The sequence below is a fragment of the Dasypus novemcinctus genome, chromosome 6, assembly GCF_030445035.2.
Source record: "Dasypus novemcinctus isolate mDasNov1 chromosome 6, mDasNov1.1.hap2, whole genome shotgun sequence".
Classification (NCBI taxonomy): Eukaryota; Metazoa; Chordata; class Mammalia; order Cingulata; family Dasypodidae; genus Dasypus; species Dasypus novemcinctus.
In genome coordinates, this window is record NC_080678.1 from 76,660,339 (window position 1) to 76,667,377 (window position 7,039).

A 7,039-nucleotide genomic window follows, 5' to 3' on the forward strand; every position below is an offset into this window, starting at 1 on the left:
GTCAACTCACAGCTCTCCCCTACTGTTAGCTTTACCTACTGTCATTCACACACTTTAGATTTGCAGACCACTGTGCCAGAGACTAACAGAGAAAACAGGAAACCAAGAAAATATAGTGAAAACACTGGACTACTAATTAGCTGTGGTACTTTGGGCAAGTCATTCATGGGAGGCAGTTTCCTCTCTACAGATCAAGGGATTGGATGAGCTTTAATGTTCTTTCCAGCATTAAAATTCTATGACTTTTAAAAGGAAAAAAAAAAAAAAGCCAAAACCAAACCAAATAAAAACAAAAAACAAAAACAAAACACCCACACCAGAACAACCAATTCAAAATACATCAATTTGTTATTAAAGAACAAAGGGATGCCATACTGCTCTCATTCATATGCTGCCTCTGAAAGTAGCACTGAGGGAGGTTGGTATGGTGAAAAGTTGAAAAACAAGTCACAGCTGACACCTGGCAAAGAACGTGTCCCATTTGGAACCTCCCCAGAGTCAGAAAGAAGCCCCCCATAACTCCGAACAGGCCTCCCCATTGGTCCAGCTAACTCCAAACAAAAGGCCTCATCATTGGTCCCCTGAGAGATAACAGATGGGGCAACCAACCAGAACAGCAAACAGCTGGGGCTCCTGCCCCAACCTTAGGAAAGGGGAGGAGTGAAGAATTCTTTAACAAAGGCAGCCTTCCCCAAATGCTGTTCTTTGCCTGGAGGAAGCCCGCATCCAAGTTGGCCACCAAGTCTGGGTTCTGTCTCTTTTTACTGGCCTAACTAAACTGGCATGTTCTTAAATTCTTTTATGTGGTATATATATAAGGAATCCAGTGCCTTCAGCACCAAGAAAGGTTTTTTGAGAGGGCCACAAGCTATTTGGTAATAACAAACCCACCATGTAAAAGAATTCTGCCTGTAGAAACAGAATCCGTGGAAGGCAGTGAGCAGGCAATCAGAATCACTAAGGGGCCTTCATAAACCAAAACACCCTAGGTTGCAAACCAATGTTTAATGGGGCTATTATCATGAATTATATTACATTTCTTATGTTAAAATTATATTGGAACATATGGTTATTTCTTTTTTTCCTAACTTGCACTGCTTTAAATGGCAATGCTAAAGATCTAAAGTTGAAGCCAAATGAACTCACTTGGAAATCTAAAAGAACTTAACTCATTTCAGCAATATGATGAATCAGCAAAAAAAAAGTTTTGTTTTTTTTTAAAAAAACCTATAGGAATGCCAAAAATATAGATATTTCATCCTGGAAATGTTGCAAATAAATTTTAATCACAATTGTTCTCAGCAAATACACATTAACTTTGTAATAGATTTTCTTCCTCTGCAGTCTTGGTTAAAAAAAAATTCCAGTTCAACTATTTTAACCATAATTCCCATTAGTCAAGTTTTTAAACAAGTAAAGAGATTCCTTAAAATGAGAGTGCGAGATTAAGGGAAAGAACTTTCACTAAATATTGTTATCACAACTGCAGAGAAGGAAAGAACAAGAAAATGGTTTCAAGATTAAGATGCCGCTAATAAAATGGTAAGATTCAATTCTAGGTTATCTCAGCACATGCAAAATCTGAGTACAAGATAAAAAGATGAAAATTTCTTTCTTCTTGGACTGTACCTAATGGAAAGGTGCAAGTAAATTTCACGTACATGATAAAACTTTTGCCTGAGAGTGGCAGATAACTTTGTTCTTAGTATTCATAGAGAAATTCGGGTCACTCCTGTCTCTGCCAAGTTAAAAAAAAAAAAAAAAGGAAATTCCTAAAAGCACTATCTCAAATTACATAAAGCTTAAAGTTCTCAACTATTCTGCCCCCCATACATGGATTTAGACACTTTTAGCGGCACAATTTACTCAAGAGAAATGGTATTTTAAAGTCACCAAAAGGTCACACTAGTAGCACGTGAGATCACTTAAAATCAGGGATTCTAAGGTTCGAGAATTTATCTTCCTGCCGAATTACGAAATGTACCCTAATGAGGACAGGTACATTTTCCACGGACTCTTTTGGGTATTTAAATTAGCAAAAGGCCTTCTTTTGTTCTCCTAACACATAGAACTTGCTGCTTGTAGGGCACCACAGCCACGGATAGAAGAGAAGGCACTTAGCGCAGTAGCTGCACTTAACGAGGCAGGCAGGCAGGGAGGAAATGAACGTCAGCTGAAGGTAAGGAGTGCAGGTCTAACGCCCAGAAATTGTTTCGCACGCCGCCTCCCAGGCGCCGCAGCTCCCGAGGGAGCTTGAGACAGCACGTGGGGCCTGAGCCCTTCCAGCTGCGCCCAGCAAGGGCGGCCGCGCTGGGAGGGAGAATGGAAGGTGGCTGCGGGGACAGGAGACCCCGAGGGGCGAGCCCGTGGGTAGAGGCCGATCCTCAAAGCACTTCCTTCTCAGTGAGAATCATTACACTTTTCTCCATTCCACTGAAAGGAGACTGAAAGCGACCCCAACACCGCTAGAAATACGGTGGAAGGCGTTTCTCCCGGAGGGCTGGAGGAGGAACAGGAAAAGGAAGTGAAGAAATTTCCGAGCGCGCGAGCCCGCTGCACAAAACGGGAAACATCTCTGTTTTACGGCTCTCTAGTAGACCTAATGAAGGCGCGGGCGAGCAAAATCCAGCTCAACGACCAAAAGCCGGACTGCGAATTTCGGAGCATAGCCAAAGGAAAAGTTTCAAAGACCTGCAGATTTCTTACTAATAGAGTTTTCTAACCCTTCTTCGTGTTCACGTTGCAGATAGCTCAATGTGAGCCCTTAACCCTGGCCGCCTTCCAGCGGAGCTCAAGCTAGTCGCAGGCTCTTCTTGTTTGTAGGTTCAGCGCGTGCGCGCTCAGTCATTCTTACACTAAAGTGTCCCCGCCTCCGTACGTTTCTCGTGGCAGCGATGGCCGAGTGGTTAAGGCGTTGGACTTGAAATCCAATGGGGTCTCCCCGCGCAGGTTCGAACCCTGCTCGCTGCGGAAGCGGTTGCTCATTTTTAATTCTAGATGCCCGTCATCCTGCAATGTTTTCGGTACCTACTAGCCTAGCCGAACCACGCACCTCCGGAGGAGTTTCTGTGAAAACACTCAAGATAATCCTAGGAATGTAAATCAGTGCTGGGAACGTTTACTAGTTACGCCGGTAGGTAAACTGTTCCTTTATCATAAGCGGCAAGGTAGCAATTTTAGTATCTTATTGTTCAATGTGAAGAGCAAGTATGCAAAATAAAAATAAAATGAATATAAATATTGGCAGAATTTTGGGGAGTATCGCAGCCTAAAACTAAGCTATTATTTTACTAAAGCTCATGGCAAAGCTATTGCTACCTTTCCTTCCATCCCAGAATCACCTCCAGTGTTTCCCCTACCACATCCAAAAGCAGCGTGAAATGGATGATAAAGTGGGAAACTACTTTTCAGTGTTTTTAAAAGTTCTAAATCCTAATGATGTGGAAAAGCCTTCCTAATGTATTGCCATACGTAAAAGGAAGAACAGTTTAGAAAACAATTTATGGTATGATCACATTCTTGTTAAACTATTCATTTATAAGCTCATTTATGTGGCAAGACTGGGAGAGAAAAAGAGATAAAGAGAAAGTAAACGGAGACTGGAAAGAAATACACCAAAATGTTAGTAGCGATTATTACTACGTGGTGGGACTTGGGAGGGACTTAAATTAAAATTATCTTTTAAAATTTCTCTTCCACCTAACTGGGTTTTCTAAAATTTCTATAGTGATACTGCATTATTATTTTTTTTAGAAGAAAAAAATTGTTTGGGACCTTGCACAGCCTCTTTCATCCACTTTCATCATACATCCTCCATCCAATTCTTCCTAGGTCCTCCTATGGGGAGCCTGCTTTTTCTGACCCAACCTCACAGGGTGCACAGTCTTTTTCACTATTTTTCACTATTTGATGGTACAGAGCACTCAGCCTCGTCCCTGTGTGCTGGCATTGGCTCATCCGACAACCAGAAAGCCCTCCAGTTACAGGACCCAGCCGAAAAATAGGCAAAAAGGGTTATTTATAAACATGATGTCTGGGTCTCCCTCCCACAAAGGTTTCTCTGCCCACTTCCTTTAACAGAAATTAATTCCTATAACTTCCCAGAGTTAAAAGGGTTTCAGTGTAAGTAGACTGAAATGAATGTTTTGCAAAGTGTGATCAGCTGATCCATTAAGTAAATGCTGAGCTCAGAATCATCTCTTCCCAATCCCGGCTTTCTCTGTTCCTCATCCCACTGCACAGCATCTCCAGCCATGCAGCGGGGCATACCCACTTGGAATCATCCTGTACTTCGCTCTCTCTCCCTTACCCCATTGCCACTCCACTCCTCAGTCGCTGAGTATGCCTCTACAGAAGCTCAGAATCCACTTAGCTCCATATCTTCCACTACCAACCAGTCTAAATCAACATATCCCTGCATCTCCACTACTTCTCAGCCTCCATCCATTCTTCCTACCCTCCAATCAGGTCTCTATGAAATAAAATTTTCTTTAAAAATACACATTTGAATGTAAAACAGTGAGCTCCTGTGGAAAAGTTTGGTGGTTCCTCAAAAAGTTAAACATAGAAATACCATATGACTCTGCAATTCTACTGGGTATATACCCAAAAGAATTGAAAATAGGGACTCAAATAGATACTTGTACACCAGTGTTCATAGTGGTGTTATTTGCAGTAGCCAAAAGCTGGAAACAACCCACTTGTCCATCAACAGATGAATGAATAAACAAAATGTGGTATGTATATGCCATGGAACATTATTCAGCCATAATAAAGAATAAAGTTCTGATAAATGCCACAACACAGATGAAACTTGAAAACATTATGCTGAGTAAAATAAGCCAGACACAAAAGGACAAGTATTGTATAATTCCACTTACATGGAATATCTAGAATAAGCAAATTCACAGAGATGGAAAGTAGATTAAAGACTACCAGGGACTGGGGTGAGGGAGAGAATGGGGAGTTATTGCTTAATAGGTCCAGAGTTTCTGTTTGGGGAAGAAAAAATGTAGGTAATGGATGGTGGTGACAGTAGCACAACATGTGAAGGTAATTAATACCACTTAAAAATGGTAAAAATGGGATATTTTATGTTACATACATTACCACAATAAAACTTCTTAAAAGTTAATTGAGCACACTGAATTAATAATAAAGCAAAAATGACAGAATCATGAAACATAAAACAAAAGACTGAATTTTTTTTAAAAGCCCATTTAGTTTCACTCTTCCTGAAAACCCTTCTGGGGATTCTCATGTGTTCTTACACTAAAAACCAAAATCGTTAGATGGTCCCTGGCTCTCCAGGATCCTGCCCTACCTGTTGGGCCTCTCCCTCTCATTCTCTAGTCAGATGTACTGGCCTTATTGTCAGTTCCCTGAAGATACAAACCTCTTCCCCAACTTAGGACTTTTGCTCATGCTCACATGTCACACACACATCCCCATCCAGTTATTTATGTCCTCTTGTTAAGTGATTTCTTAGCATTTTTTTTCTTTTTCATACTTTGTGAATATTTGCTTAATTTCTCTCTGTGTGTGTATTGAACCACTAAATCCTCTTATCTGATACCTAGTGACCCTCAATAAATAATTTTGTTGAATGAATTTTATGGTTGGGGGGTCAGAGAGGGAGAGGTCTCGGAATACCTAAGGGGTAGTAGATAGAATCTCTGACAAGAGAGGGAATGCTTTGTTTTCCTTCAACTTTGGGGAATGACTTTGTTTTCCTTCAACTTTGGGGAATGACTTCAACTTTGGGGAATGACTGGATGGGAGCTGATGCAGCTCAGCAGTTGAGTGCCTGCTTCCCATGTAAGAAGTCCTGGGTTCAATCCCTGATACCTACTTAAAAAAGAAAAAAAAAAGTGTGCCTGGAGAGATTTGCACCTTGACTGCATAAATCAGCTGGAATATTGCAGCTGAACTACCTAATATATTGCAGCCCTGTTTAGTGTGTTTTATGAAGCTGTTATTTTAACACACCATATTCATTGGGAAGGAGTTTGATCCCCAGAGGTTTCATTAGGGGAGGTGTTGCTGCATAGTGAGGCATTAGAGGTGGGGAGTAAGAGATGAGGCCGGCCTAGGACATACGTGCAGCTTGTCTACCAAGTACCCACTGACCTTGACCCCATCCATGCCAACCCCTGGAGACCTTGTCCCCAAAGTCACCTGGTCTCAGACCCTCTCTACATGGTAAGTCTTAGTTCCCACAGGGGTTAGAGACACAGAAGCGCTCACCCTGGAATTTTCAGGGAAAACTGATGACCTGTTCTAGCTGAAGCATGGACAGGAAAGGTTAATGCTTTCAGCTCTGTTTCCAACGACTAGTTTCCTTCCCAACCTGCATTGAGTTGACCAGACAAGTCCACCTAGGCACATAGAACAGATACCGCTGGAAATGGATTATATTCTTTTTCCTTCCCACCCTCCCTCACATCCCCTCATCAGTCCTAGACCATGGTCTTTCATGGGCTGGACTTTGAGGCCTAAAGAGTGAATGTGATGGACTTAGATTCATCCTAGCTGTCTTACTGGGTGGTGGACTCCCAGGGGAGGCATCCGTGAGCCAGGCCAAGTCTCTGATGGTATGTATCTCCAAACTGTTCAGAAGACTCCAGTAACAGAGATCTTGGTCCATGGGCTTTATGCTTGATGCTCTCTGATGCTTGAGGCCAGACATGGGAAGACACTGGTATTGATAAGCTTCTCAGTCTGGTGCTGAGGTAGGGCACAGTTCCAGACTGGCCAGCTCATAAATCAAGTCCCCAGCTCCCCCACTCCAGGGATCTCAGAGTCTCTTTGTTCTTTCTATTTTTCACTCTTATGAAACCTCCTGCATCATTTTGCCCACAGAGACTTATGAGGGGTTTGTTTGTTCCTCAGACATGTTCCTTTGAGCGAGGATTCTCAGAATATATGTCCAGTTTGGGACCTGACACCATGATCATTCAAAGAGGTGAGTATAAACTGGATCCCATTAAAAAGTACTTGTCTTCCAGGTGTTAAGACACATATATCTAGAAACAGTATT

General features: G+C 42.0%; 1 non-coding gene across 1 annotated transcript; it reads left to right on the top strand.

The window, feature by feature from the left end:
- The first annotated feature begins 2,888 nt into the window (after positions 1-2,888).
- Positions 2,889-2,970, top strand: TRNAS-UGA (transfer RNA serine (anticodon UGA)). Its single transcript has one exon. It is a non-coding gene; the product is annotated as a tRNA-Ser (tRNA).
- The last annotated feature ends 4,069 nt before the right edge of the window (positions 2,971-7,039 follow it).